The 14,659-nt window shown below is 42.1% G+C and overlaps 3 long non-coding RNA genes across 3 annotated transcripts; all 3 read left to right on the top strand.

Moving 5' to 3' along the window:
* The first annotated feature begins 1,824 nt into the window (after positions 1-1,824).
* Positions 1,825-3,447, top strand: LOC127009221 (uncharacterized). The gene is made up of 4 exons (XR_007761711.1): positions 1,825-2,007; positions 2,225-2,261; positions 2,412-2,565; positions 2,768-3,447. It is a non-coding gene; the product is annotated as an uncharacterized LOC127009221 (long non-coding RNA).
* Positions 3,448-6,190: 2,743 nt separating this feature from the next.
* On the top strand, positions 6,191-8,023 carry LOC127009219 (uncharacterized). The gene is made up of 4 exons (XR_007761709.1): positions 6,191-6,357; positions 6,627-6,664; positions 6,798-6,948; positions 7,100-8,023. It is a non-coding gene; the product is annotated as an uncharacterized LOC127009219 (long non-coding RNA).
* A 4,301-nt stretch (positions 8,024-12,324) lies between these two features.
* Positions 12,325-14,154, top strand: LOC127009220 (uncharacterized). Its single transcript, XR_007761710.1, has 4 exons — positions 12,325-12,486; positions 12,717-12,779; positions 12,942-13,098; positions 13,234-14,154. It is a non-coding gene; the product is annotated as an uncharacterized LOC127009220 (long non-coding RNA).
* The last annotated feature ends 505 nt before the right edge of the window (positions 14,155-14,659 follow it).

The raw sequence follows: 14,659 nt of genomic DNA, 5'->3' as shown, positions 1-14,659 counted from the left end.
GCAAGGGGGATGGGGTGTGTGGTGTGTGAGGTCCTGGCAGTACCCAGAGATCGACTAAATGAGCACTTGCTCAGTCGGGAAGGTACCTGCTGGCGATTACGAGTCCAACTCGCGATCAGGCCGTGGTGAATTACACACACACACACACACAGTCACACACACACACACACACACACACCGGATATACAAATATAGAGTGAGAGGAGAGGAACGATGATTACAATTTCAATGTACACACAAAGTGGAAGGCGACAAATCTTTCCTACAGCAACCTTACGTATCTTATTATTATTTTCCAACGCGCTTCTTCTCGTAACTCTGACGCTGGGAAATGCCACGATACCTGGGATTAGGCGACGGTGAAGGGAATGTGCCTTAAAGAGGTGCTGAGGCATTCAACACCTAAATATTTTTCTCTTCAGCAAGGACACAGTGCCTGGATGCTTGTGTCGGCGCCGGGGATTGAGGGATGAAGTCTGACAGGCGAGTGTGGCTCTGCTCGCCTTTATGTGTGTGGTTTCTGGATATCATCACTTTCCCGCTGGTTTATTACACTTTATGCGCCTGGACAATGTACCTCCTGCCTTGTGCTACGAAGTCCGAAATCTGATACTGGTTGTTGTTAAGGTCGTATTTGTTGATCGTTGTTATTATTATTATTATTATTATTATTATTATTATTATTATTATTATTATTATTATTATTATTATTATTATTATTATTATTATTATTATTATTATCATTGTTATCAGTGTTATTATTATTATCATTACTCTCATAATTATCATCATTATTCCTGTCCCAACTGTCCTACAAATGAATCACAAAAATATGCCTCTGAGACACAGGGATTAAGAATACGTCGCCGCCTTGGATTGAGTGTTTTTTTTTGTGTGTGTTTTTTTTACAGCAAAGGATACTGCTCAAGGGCACAAAAAGGAAACAATAATAAAAAAAAAAGCCCGCTACTCGCTACTCCTAAAAAAAAAAAAGAATCAAAAGAGGTGGCCGAAAGAGAGGTAAATTTCGGGAGGAGAGGTGTCCTGATACCCTGGAAGATATACAGGAGGCTGAGGCTAGGGAGTGGAGCCCCTAAGGTACTGTAGCCTTGAACTCGCAGCAGAATGGTCACGTGTCCTTCCACGCTCCCCATTCCACCTGTGCGGGAAACGGATCACCTATAATGATGGTGATAATGACAATGATAACGATGACTGTGACTATCATAATTATCACCATCATCATCGTCAGTAGCAGTAGTAGTCGTAGTAGTAGTAGTGGTAGTTATAGTAGTAGTAGTAGTAGTAGTAGTAGTAGTGATGATGGTAATGGTAGTGACATCATTACCTCTACCATTTCATTGTGTAATCATCATTGTCATTGTTATTAAGGTGTGCCCACGTCCCGCTGAGATCCTGATTCATGACGGGGATGACCGCGGCATCCTAACGCTCGCCCCGCCCTGCCGTGCCCTGCCCTTCCTCCCCAGCACCTCTCTCTCCCCTTCCTTCCTCTCCCCCCTCGTTTCCGTCCAGTCTCCCGCCCTCTCCTCGGTTCGTTACCCCTTTATCAGACGGTGGCAACCTGTTCTGAACGTCCATTAAATTTCAGAGGAGTCTTTTTAATAATACAGTCTTCCTTCGAGGCTTTATTCACGTTTTATCTTCGTTTCGTCACATACTTCTTTCGTGTTTTATTATCTCCTGTTGTTTCTTTTACCGGAGTTTAAAACCAAAATATCCGAAAAAAATTAGTGATGTCGCTGCCTGGTACCTCTTTCCCTATTGGTCCCCTTTAGGTGTATATAATCTAAGGCGGCCGACTGGTGGACACAGTAACAGGGTCTACCCTTACCATACCGCCCAAACAAGACAGGGACAAAGGACAGCTTCATACGACCACGCCACCGCCGCCGCCGCCTCTGCCACGCCAGTCTGCCTCACCCTCGACGGGATGCAGCCACATCTTCAAGAGTTGTCGTAGTGGCGTACAGCTCCTCTGAATCAGTAAGAAGTTTTACCCACAGTATTTCAATCATCTGGCATTCACGTGTTGAGGAAAATACATCCAAGGAAGGTTGTTGTGTTAAACTTAACAGCTGTGAAATAACTGCCAGTAAGATCAGGTTCATTATGTCATCAATAAAAATATATATATACCTATATCCATAACAAGAGTGACGATATCGCACCATCTATGAAGATTTTTTTTTTCTTTTCACAGGAGAAAACACTTCAAGACTACAATGAACTTCAAACTGGTTAGTACAATAGTCGCAGCTTAAGTCACTTGTCTAAAATCACGGGGATGCCAAAAAGACCGCTGTTTTTTGTTGATACAGTAGGTTACACAGCTGTCCCAGGACTGTGTCTAGATAACGTATAATAATGATTGGCTGTGTTTGGTGCAGGTGCTCGTGGTGCTGGCGGTGCTGTTGGGCGCGGTGCTGGGCATGCCTCAGTTAAGCGGGAAGAGGCAGTTCCCCGGCCAGCGGCTGAGGGGCAGAACCAACTACGGCACCCACTCCTTCGGCCGTAGGGGTTATGTCGGGAAGCCCCTGGCCAGTAAGCACTTATAATATCCCCAGAATTTTGCCGCAACACAACACTAAAACTTACAAAAACTACCAATTTCCAATGAAGAAAAGTTATTCATGAAGGATTTTTAAAGTACGGACTCAGTAACCTTTACTTTGCTATACGTTATTGAAATGTGCACTAGAAGGTATTAATAACTTCTTGTATTGTTTTCATTCCTTCTTTCTAGGACTTCACAGAAGGGATTAGAAGTATCTTCCCAGTGGACTTCAATGACACACTGAGCGCACGCCGTCCTGGCATTTCGTCCTCCTCCTCCTCCTCCTCCTTCTCAGGTTTATTTTGGATGTTGTTTCCTCGAGCAACCCATTCGCCGCCATTTAAATGGACACGAAATGGTATCAGACGGGCACCAGGACCCTGCAACACAAAACTCAGTGTGGCCGTGTGAACATACTTGATTTCTGCCTTGAGAATTGTCCCTTTAATTCCTTAGGGGGAACATGCATTGTTTCTAGCTCTAAAAGCGATCGTATGCCACCATTTCTAAAACCGAAGACTAAAACTGTGCATAGTTTTCGCTCATGCTGGAAAGGTCAAGAGAGGGACGGACGCCAAGTGTGTGTGTGTGCTGGCGGTGCTTGAGTGGTCGCGTTCCTCCTGATGAACGAAGCACTGTGATGGCAGGGGACCGACTGGTGCTGTGATGTGAAAGAGGGAAGACTTAGTGTTTATGTCTTCTGATAACTTCAAAATATTACGAGTATTATAACAGTATGCCATTGTCATGCTCCTCTCTGTTGTGTTTATTTCTTTTTGCTGCGTGTTAACAGCAAGTTTTACTGTAGTATAGACAACTGATTTGTGATGTATCACTGTATTATTTATAAAATGATAACCACCCATAAATTTGTTTTTTTATGGTGAATGACGTCATTACACCTAACGTACAGCATACAACCACGTGGCACGGGTAAGAAATATCGATGATAGTAATAATAATGATGATGATGATGATAATAATAAAGATGATAAAAAATTGGATAATAATAATAATGATAATAATTATAAAAATAACACACACACACACACACACACTGAAAAGTTGGATAAGAGAGGTTATGGAGACGGGACAGCCCGAGCGTAGCTCTTTTCCCGTATGTCACAACTAGGTAAACACAACTAGGTAAACACACACACACACACACACACACACACACACACACACACACACACACACACACACACTGTAGTACCCATAAATCGACGATAAAGAGCACTTGCTCATGTCGGGAGGGTACCTGCTGGCGATTACGAGTCCAACACGTGATCAAGCCGTGGTGAATGACACACACACACACACACACACACACACACACACACACACACGCACATAAGCAGGGTGTCTAGAGGTGAAGTGGCGTGGCGGTCTCCTTAGTGTACACAAGATCTCTTTATTTAGATGTTGGGTATGCACAACCGTGCGATAGATGAACAGGACAGCGGTGGCCATGGGAAATCTAAGTTCTTTTTCGAATAATAACACTCAGTCTCTGGATCTGTGTTACATTCTAAAGGTTCTTAAGTCCCGGCAAATCTATATGTGGGGTCTTATAGGAGAATGTGAGTTGTTAGTGATGTGTAAACAGTGTGTGTGTGTGTGTGTGTGTGTGTGTGTGTGTGTGTGTGTGTTTCTTTTAACGAATCCTATATAATGGTATCATTTATTCGGACTCCCTTTCATTCATCCTTTACAACCGTATCTTAAAGAAGTGTGTGGAAAGTTACTTTCCGTTCAGTTCGCCGAGACGGAATTCAAGCAAACCAGCCAGTGAGGGTCAGCTGCAGGCGACTTTTTGCCTTCGGTGGCTCTCCGCGCGCCACGCCTCACACGACGTAATTCCCTTCCTGCCCCTGCCCGGCCCCGACAAGCAAAACAATCTAGGAGCCAAGGGTCCTTAGGTACGCGGCGTGAGGAGATGGACGGGGGTGAGCAGGATCGTCAGGCCTAACGGTACTCTGCTTAATGGGCTGCACCGCTCTCTCGCAGACACTCCTGTCAGACCATGTCATATGCCATAACTCACTTAATATACGAGATAGCCAGTTTTGATTGACACTATCAGACTCAGCAGTGACTGTAGAACCAAGATGTATTGTAAAAACTCGACAAAACAAAAAAGATTACAATGAGTTGAACTGTGAAGATGTTAAAAAATGTTTATAACATGTTTTACTTATGCTCGCTATCTTCAACAGTTGTTTATTGATTGCTGAAATATATCATTACATCACGTAGGAAAAACTCTCGTAAACACGACAGTGTGATCAGAATGCAGATAAGGCTCCACATATTGAAAACAGAGTTATCTATTTAAGGGGAGTGCAATGTGATGGTTCTGGAAGATTCCAGCAGTGTTGCAGCTGCCCCGTCCACCCTACCCATAATCCCCCCACCTGAGTCTATATATGTAGACTTAGCCCCACCACTACCAACCATCACGTAGCGTGTCGCAAGGTTGCTGAAAGTGACATCTTGCTATAAATAACTCTGTTTTTTCAATATGTGGAGGTTTAAGTAAACCTGGTTATTTTTTTATAGTACTTCTACTGTCGGCCATAATTATATCAATAATAATACTAATAATAAGAACAACGACAACAACAAAGACAATAACAATAATGATAATAATAATAATAATAATAATAATAATAATAATAATAATAATAATAATAATAATAATAATAATAATAATAATAATAATAATAATAATAATAATAATAATAATAATAATAATAATAATAATAATAATAATAATAATAATAATAATAGTAATAATAATAATAATAACAATAATAATAATAATAATAATAATAATAATAATAATAATAATAATAATAATAATAATAATAATAATAATAATAATAATAATAATAATAATAATAATAATAATAATAATAATAATATTAATAATAATAATAATAATAATAATAATAATAATAATAATAATAATAATAATAATAATAATATTATTATTATTATTATTATTATTATTATTATTACTATTATTATTATTGCTATTACAATTATTAATATTATTATCATTTAAATTAGTTATTTTTATAATCAGCATCATTATCACCGTCATCATCACTATCATATTATCATAATAACCATCATCATCATCATCATCATCGTCCTCATCATCATCACGATCGTCTTCACCATCAGTATGCGTTTCGATCGGCGCATCCTGCTGAGTAATCGCTCCAACCAGTGTTTGTTTGCATTGCCCAAGCGCAGCCCCCCTGCCTCCCCTCCCCCCTCCCCCTGTCTTTGTTGTGGTGCAGGCGACCAGCTACTCATCGGCCTGCCAGTGCACGTGGGCAGGGCTCGGTCATCACCATAATATAACGCAGCCAATTTTAACAACTATCCATCCTAATTTCACATTCTTCCTCTTTCTTCATGCCAGTCAGGAATTCTCGGCCACACATCTACAATCAGACCTGCGAGTAAACAAAGAACTTCGCGATTTTGTATACATTTTGGATGCACTATTTTTGGCGTATCAGAAAACGTGATGCAAAATCCCTGTCTGGTACCCTTGCCTCGTGGTTACCTTTGGTGTATAAAGTCCCACCCGCCCGGTGAGTGAGCTCAGTGACAGCTCCAGTCCTCTCAGAGCGAGACGAGAAGAGTAGCAGCTCAAGCACACCCGGCCCCTCATCACCAAGGTACGCCAGCACACACCTCCCTCCCACACCTGTTCGTCGAGTCGGGGCTGCCACACACGCCTACCAAACTCACCCTCAGAGGTACTCCTGCCGCGAGGCTGCCGCGTTGTTCAGCTTGTATCTTTCGACATTTTTTGCTTTCAATAACAGCCTTTCGAGAGAAGGGTATGCCATATATAGAGTAAAGGATCACCTTTATGACAGATGTTGGTGCATTCATGAAGCATTTCACATGCGTCATGTAGGGTACTTTTTCAAGCATTTCACAAAACACTACAAAACATATTATCTGACCCAATGACAAACACATTACTTAGATCATATTTTATCAACGTATTTTTTCTTCACAGGAACGCTCGTCTACAACTTCACCATGAACTTCAAGCTGGTAAGGACAGCAGTTTTCTTGCTTACTACATCATTTTTTTAAATTACTGAAAACTCATATAAAAATCTCTACATATCAAGGCATTGCACAGAAACCGTGTACTTAGGTCTGACACTATACTCTTCTGCTGCAGGTCTTCTGGCTCTTGGTGGTGGCTCTGGGCACGGCGACGGCCAGAATCCTGAGTCTGAGGAGGTCATTCCCAGGCCAGCGGATCCGAGGCGCCACGAACTACGGCACCCACGCCTTCGGGGCCAACGGCTTCGTGAGCAGGCCACTCTCAAGTAAGCAGCTTTCGATACATGTTTGACTCATCACACATGTCAGCCTTAATTCTGATAACGCATGATGACTCATTAACACAAGAAACAGGAAAAGAATGAGTCAGCTTAGATTACTGGCAATTTCTTACAGAGCGTTCTCTCTCTCTTCCAGGACTGACCAGCAGAGACAGGAACAGCTAAAATGCCACCATGACGTTCCAGCCAGATGCTCCTTCTTCCATTTTTATTTAATTTGACTTCTCAGCAAATAATCAAGTATAGTCTATCTACCACTCGACCTGTCACCAATTAGATTACTGATAAGAGCTGCCTCTAAGCAGGATTTGGGCATTAAATATTTTAGGAATGATGTATTTACCGTTTTAGGGTAAATCAGCTTTCCTTCCCTACTCTGTTTTATCCGTCACCGAACACAAGGACAAGTCAGAGGTACATTGCCTCCTTGGCCTTGAGCCTCGCCGCCGCCTGGTTCGGGTCGGGACAGCTCTCCCGGCAACCTGAGCATCCTGGCAACACGCTCAAGGCCACTCTGTCTTTCTTTGGCAGAGTGGCGTGCACTCACTCACTCCGTTCTCGGGGATACTGGTGTAAACACAGGTTTTCGTTTTCATTAATATATGCCTTTTTGTAGACAAGCCTGTGAGAAGACGCTGTACTTGCCTTCACTTTATAGGTCTATCGATCGGGGATGTTTTCTTCACTCAGCTCTTTAAAGAGGAGGCATGTCTATCTTGTGTACATAATATTATATATTACCGGAGAACCATTACATTATTTCCTCGTAACGAGGGACTCGTTATGTAAATGTTGCGCGCCTCTCTTTCTTCCATGAATCTGGTATTCAGGAGCCTATTTTGGCGTGCCAGTAAGATGCTGGGTATTTTTTACCTATGACCTGTAAATACATTATGACATATACCTATACTGAAGTCTCACCATACACTTCCTGGAAAACTCTACTGTTTTCTGTGTTCAGGAAGAATTGTTAAACTGTGCTGGAAGCAAATGTGATATTCTTAATTTTTCTTACTTTTTTATACTATGTTTGCAATTACAAAATATATGATACAATGTTTCCAAGTATTTGATTGCCCTGAGGTTATGGCTTGAGTGTAACATCCCCCATGCGGCGACAATACCTTGACGATTACACACACATACACAGACAAACACACACACAAGCAAATAAACAAACAAACAAAAACGCAAGCGCCCACACACACACACACACACACACACACACACACACACACACATGCATATGCGAACCCACTACCGACACACACACACACACACACACACACACACTTCGTCACCAGACGCAAGGGTGGCATCATCCTCCTGTCCTTGTCTGGCCTCCACAAGTCTCCTCCACAGCTGACACTCATGTAGTCTTGGTCTAGGTTTACCTCCTTCATTTTGTTCTTCTTGAATGCTTTTCAATCCTCTGGATCCGTCTTCTCCCTGGATGTTCTATTACTCTTCTACCATGTGGAATCCAGGTGAGTATTATTTTCAAATGTTTGCTCCTTCTTTCCTTACACGTTCCCATACCACCACCGTTTGGTCTTTTCAGTGATTACTAACACTCAAGTTATGTTTGGAAATTTCTAATCTATGCATTTCTTTTCTTTCCTTCTAGTCACTCCCAGAGTCAGCGGCAGGAATCTCGTGACAGCAGCTTGTACTTGTCATTCTCTACTTATTAATCACCAGGTTTCTGCACCATATTCTTCTTTTGTTAGCGCATTTATATTTATGTGTATTTGGTGCGTGCAGTGCACCAACAGTCCAATTGTTTGCAATTACTCTGCTGGTCATATCACTTTGCTGTTTATTTCCCTCATCTAAAATACCTCCAAGATAAATATTTTCTTTTTGCCTGTTTCAATTGAATATTTCAATATATATCACATTCTTCTCTTTTTTTCATAATTTTAATATTCTATTTAACCTGATTTCAATTTTCTTCGTCGTATCGTTCCAGCTTATCTTTGCTTCCTGTAAACCTGATCCCACGACAAATGCTACATCGTCCACATGGGCAAAGGTAATCTCTATCTTCTTATTTTTATTTATTTATTTATCTTTTTTTTTTACGTCTGAACCTAAAGCGCCGGTAGGCTTGCTAGAGGGGCCTGGATGGTAGTCGGCCCCAGCCCGTCATGGCGCATGCAAGTGTTTATAGTGGCGCCATCTGTGCGTTATCACGCGCATCATCACACGATTTTCTTTTATTCTAATACATTGCAGAGCTATGGTATTAGTATCTCGGTGATGGTACTTACAAGAGGAAAATATTGGATATTTTCCAAGAAAATAATCATGGTATTTATTCTTGGCAATGACGACGCAAACTAACTGTGTGTGTGTGTGTGTGTGTGTGTGTGTGCAGGAAATACCGATGCCTGCGAACTTTGAACTTCACTGGAGTGAACCTTTAAGGATGCAGCTCATCCTGAGCATTCCTGGGTACGGCAAAACTAGATACAACCAGCCCCGCCGCCCCGCTCGTGCTTTTCCTCGGCAGGGCAATAGTAACAGTGGACGGCTGCTCCATCGCACCAGCTATGACTCAGTACCGGTGAGACGAGTACTTCGAGCAGTGCAGTGCTTGCGAGTGGGCAGCTAAAAAGAATGGTGAAGAAACATCTTGATAAACCGCGGTAAAAAGCTGTGTCAGGGATGCAATTACTATTATTATTATAAGCTACCAAAGCCTCCCTTCAGGGTGCAGATACAACAAGGTGAACCACACAAAATACCGAAAGGTACTGGAGAAAAGCAAAGGCAACGAATAGTTGAGAAACTGGCCAATGTGGAAAGTGGAAAGGAGGCTACCATTCGTCAAGCAGAAAGGGTCACTTAATATGTGGTCATTATCCATATATGGCACGCAGTCTTAGCTGGGGTGCTAGAACGGTACCGATGGACCTGAATGGGAAAAACAAGATGGATCTCGTTAATCGCATCTGAACAGGGAAGTGCAAAATCTCACCCGCGTTGCCCTGTTCAGTAAGCTAGGTCTACTTACTTGCTTGCTGTTATATATGTGTACCTTTCAGTAGTTGATTAAGGGCCGCTTTCACAGTCACTTTGTTTGTTTTGATTGTTACCAATGGCGGCGATCGACGCTATAGTTGTCCACATGAAACTGGCCTATGGGGTAGTGGTGGCTGCAGAGGAAGCGAGAGGTGTTGAGAGTGTGTGGCAAGGTGCGGGGCTAGGCTAACCCCGCAGCGGCCACTACCCCATCGGCCAGATTTACGTGGAAATACTATAGCGTCGATCGCCGCCATTGGTAACGATCAATACAAACAAAATGACTGTGAAAGCGGCCCAAGTAAAAAAAAAAAAAAACAAAAAAAGGGTGGTTAGGGCTCCAGTCCGTTAACTTAGTAACTGAGAGTACCATAGCAACTTGCGGCCTTGTGGAACGCTATCCCTGAGTGTACAATATGGACGCTCGCATCCTATATTGATTCAGAGCACGGACAACACATTATACAAAAGATTTCCACAAAGACTGCTGAGATGATGCCTGACCTGTGTTCATAAACTTTTAAAGACTGAGGTGTGAAAATTCTGCATACATTTTTTCCCGTGTTGATGGAAAGAGTATAGGCAGGGTTAGCTTTTATTCACTCTTACACACAGGAATTTCATGGAGTCTTCAATGTAACTCCTTATGAATTGTCCGTCCGTAAAAGCGTACGATTATTATTTTTTTTTTTACGAAAGCTTCTGTAATCTAAGACGCGGGCGATTGATTGTCTGTAGCTTGTTTGCCTGGTCGGTAAATATCAAATTCGTCTAAATGAGAATCTGACTCACTTTTCGAAGTTAGTCTTTTCAATGCTTTGTTTCTATATGAAATAACTCTAAGGCAGTGGCCAAAAGGGGGCTCACAAAACAAGAGGCTCAAACAAGTTGGTTGATCTTACTGTGATTAGTGAAGTTAAAATTGGGGGCATAAGTTACTGATGCGCTTTGTAGCTATGCTCATCCCCTTCCTGTGGTGGGCTTAGAACCCGCTAGCCCAAGAGGCAGCCAAGTTACAAGAGTTCACCTTACGCAGGTTTTCCCTAGATACCAATCAACCAATCCGAAAGGGAGGATGAACGGCTGGGTGGGCTGAGCGCCGACTACCCTGGGTTGAGATCAAACACAGACCCACAAATTCGTAGTTATGCGCACTAACACCTACACCACTAAGAGTTACTCAAAATAGGTGAAGTGCCAATGTCAGGGGGCTTCCAATGAGGAGTCTCGGGAATGGAGTCAACGGGTGCACGGGTGAGTACGTGGTGGGTGATGGAGGTGGTGGTGGTGAGGGTGGTGGTGGTCACGCTGTAGAGGCCTTCATCCACAATACAACCCGGGGTCGTGGGGGTCGCCACTCGCCCTGCAACTCCGGGAAGCAGAGCAGCACCACACCACAGGGGCTCCCCGCGAGGAAAATGAAACTTCTGCTACTGCAGGGAATATCTTTAGTATCCTATAGGTTATTATCATTATTGTAATTACTGTTGAATTTATTATTATTATTATTATTATTATTATTATTATTATTATTATTATTATTATTATTATTATTATTATTATTGTTTTAATATCATTATTATTATTATTATTATTATTATTATTATTATTATTATTATTATTATTATTATTATTAGTCTATTATTATTATTATTATTATTATTATTATTATTATTATTATTATTATTATTATTATTATTATTATTGTTTTAATAATATCATTAGCATTACCCTTATCATTATTATTATTATCATTATTATTATTATCATTGCTATTCTAGTGTAATTGTTTTGCTTTTTACCTTCTTCATATTTTACCTGGCCCCTCTTCTTCTTTCACTTCCTGGCCGTGGTGACACTGCTGATGCCGCTGCCAAGATCGGTTCTGCTGTGTTCATCCTCATGCTGAGGGCACCAGCCGTCCTTTGCGTTTGTTTTCATGGCCGGTTTCGCAGTGATTGGGTCAACACATGTTCCCTCGGGCTGGATGCATTACTAGGCTGGCCGCAGTATGCCTCCCCCTCGCCACTGCCTTTCTTGTCTCCGTGATCGGCGCCTCCTACTCGTTGGTCCGCCAGGTCACGTGTCTCCTTTCGCTCACAATAACAAACAAACGCCTCATAAACCCTTACCACATCATGTAATTTTAAACTTACTTTCTCCTGATAAAATACAGCTTTTACCGGCTTCAAAAAAACTAAATATGCAAATGAATCACTTTCTTCAGGGAGTACTGAAAATTTCATTACTTTAGATTTTATTTTCCTGAAGAGAAAACCTTCGGGAAATGGGGCAAAATCCCTGCCTAGTACCCCTGCTTGTCGCTCACCATCAGTATAAAATCGCGCCGTCTGGCCATTGGACTTAGTATCAACACTAGAGAGCGAGCAGAGAGACCACCCACAGGTCAACACAGCCTCGCCAGCAACACCCTGGCCACGCCTGTGCACCGAGCGAGCCTCGTCACACCGACGCCAAACCATCACGCACTCACTGGTACGCTGTGCTGAGACACATTTGTTTGATATTTTTCTTTGGAAACATAAAGGCCTAGTTACTTTAGCTGATAATGTCAAAATATATAACCCGACATCTGCAAAGCTAACAATACAAAATCAATAAAAAAATAAATAAAAACAGGTCTGAAAAGTAGAAAATATGTAAAGTGAAAAGACTGAATGTAATTAAGCATACAGTTAAGATGGTAACACATTTTTTTTCCCCAGAATCAAAAAGTAGAAAAGATTGCATCACACGTAACTCAGATCTCTAAGATGAATATCAAACTGGTGAGTATATCTTCAGCAATCACGATGATTATTATGAAATTATTGCATTAATTAACTACTGTACTGCTGGTGTGACTCGTACACGTAGGCACCACACTCAGCGTGAGGCCACCCAGCTCTTGGTGCAGCATTACTAAATGAATGGTGTTCTGCTTGGTTCAGGTACTCCTGGTGCTGGTGGTGATGCTGGGCGCGGTGCTGGGCAGGCCCCAGTACTTCGGCAGAACGAGGCAGTTCCCCGGCCAGCGGCTGAGGGGCAGCACCAACTACGGCACCCACTCCTTTGGCAGGAAGGGCTTCAGAGATATTCCTATGGCCAGTAAGTACTAATCCCGCGTTGCAAGACATAATACTGACATAACCAATGCAAATTTATATGACATCTATTTGTGACGTAAGCAGTTACACTTACTGAGGCGGAAAAACTTAATTCATTATAATTAACAATTTTCAGGACTTCACTAAGAACAATGACTTTTCACAACACCGGAAAGTATTATTCTGAGCAGCCTGACGCTCCGGCCAGATGGTTCTTTTCACCTTCTGTGAAAGTTCTTCCTGCTCGCAACTCTTCAGTACCCAGGAAACTGAAATCATCGCACCCTCCACATGTCATCAAGTAGCTGCTGATTAGTGACTTTATCTGAGCAGGGTGTCGGCATACAACACTTGAGGAACTATGTATTTTCCGTTATATGGTTAATATACATTCATTCCCTTCCATGTTCAGTGTCATCAAGGTATTTTGCCTCCTTGAGCTTCGCCGTCGCCTGGGTTAGGGTGGGGCGGCTTTCCTGGCAACGTGGGCACTCCTGTCTTTGGCAGTGTGGCGTGCATTCAGTGACCCAACCTTGGGGATACTCGTGTAAACAAGAGTTTTTGTATTCATCAATTTATACCTTTTTGAAGAAAACACGTGAAGACTTGGTCATGAAGACACTGAACTTTCCTTCACTTTGTATATCTGTACGCTGGCAATATTTTCTTAATTCATTCCTAAAAAGTGTTCTCTAGCTAAGACTCAAGACCCTACAGGAAAATGTCATCATGTCTCGTGTAGGCAACATGTCTGAAGGTTGTTACGTCTGAGGGTTACTGCATCAATAGGCTCCTCGTAAGAAGAGTCTGTCTGAATGATGCACGCCTCTCTGCTCCGTGAATTTGGTATTCAGGAGTTTGTCCATTGCACTGGTAAAGACGATGTTTATCGTTGTGTGGTGAGCCTTTTGCATCAAGAATATAAGCAAACTGCAACGAGCAAGTAATAACAGAAGGAATGTTATTTTTTTGTTGTTGTTGTATGCTCACACTTGTTCTACAAAAAAAAAACTTTGTGCCTCAATAATATCTGCATAATAAATAATTTTCCACGATACCCCCTGAGTGACTTTCCCAAACATATGACTGGCCTCACTGCGTCGACAGCGACACGGACTGTTAGCGTGTATGGGCCGCTACTGCATCAGCCGCCTGGGGGGTGGGGGGACTGAGACACTTTACATTAGTTAGACCTCATCTTGACTATGCGGTTCAGCTCTGGTCACCTTACTATAGAATGGATATCAAAATGTTAGAATCAGTGCAGAGGAGGATGACTAAGATGATTCAGGGGTTGAGAAACTTGCCATACGAGGAAAGACTCAAACAGTTAAACTTGCATTCTCTAGAAAGGCGAAGGGTGCGTGGAGACATGATCGAGGTTTATAAATGGATGAAGGGCTTTAATAAGGGAGACATTCATAAGGTTTTGTTGGTAAGAGAACCGGGTAGGACACGAAGTAATGGGTTTAAACTGGATAAATTCAGATTCAACAGGGACATAGGCAAAAATTGGTTTACTAACAGGGTGGTGGATGAGTGGAATAGGCTTAGCAGTCATG

The sequence above is a fragment of the Eriocheir sinensis genome, chromosome 40, assembly GCF_024679095.1.
Source record: "Eriocheir sinensis breed Jianghai 21 chromosome 40, ASM2467909v1, whole genome shotgun sequence".
In the NCBI taxonomy this organism is placed as follows: domain Eukaryota; kingdom Metazoa; phylum Arthropoda; class Malacostraca; order Decapoda; family Varunidae; genus Eriocheir; species Eriocheir sinensis.
This window is presented reverse-complemented; position numbering and strand designations above follow the sequence as displayed.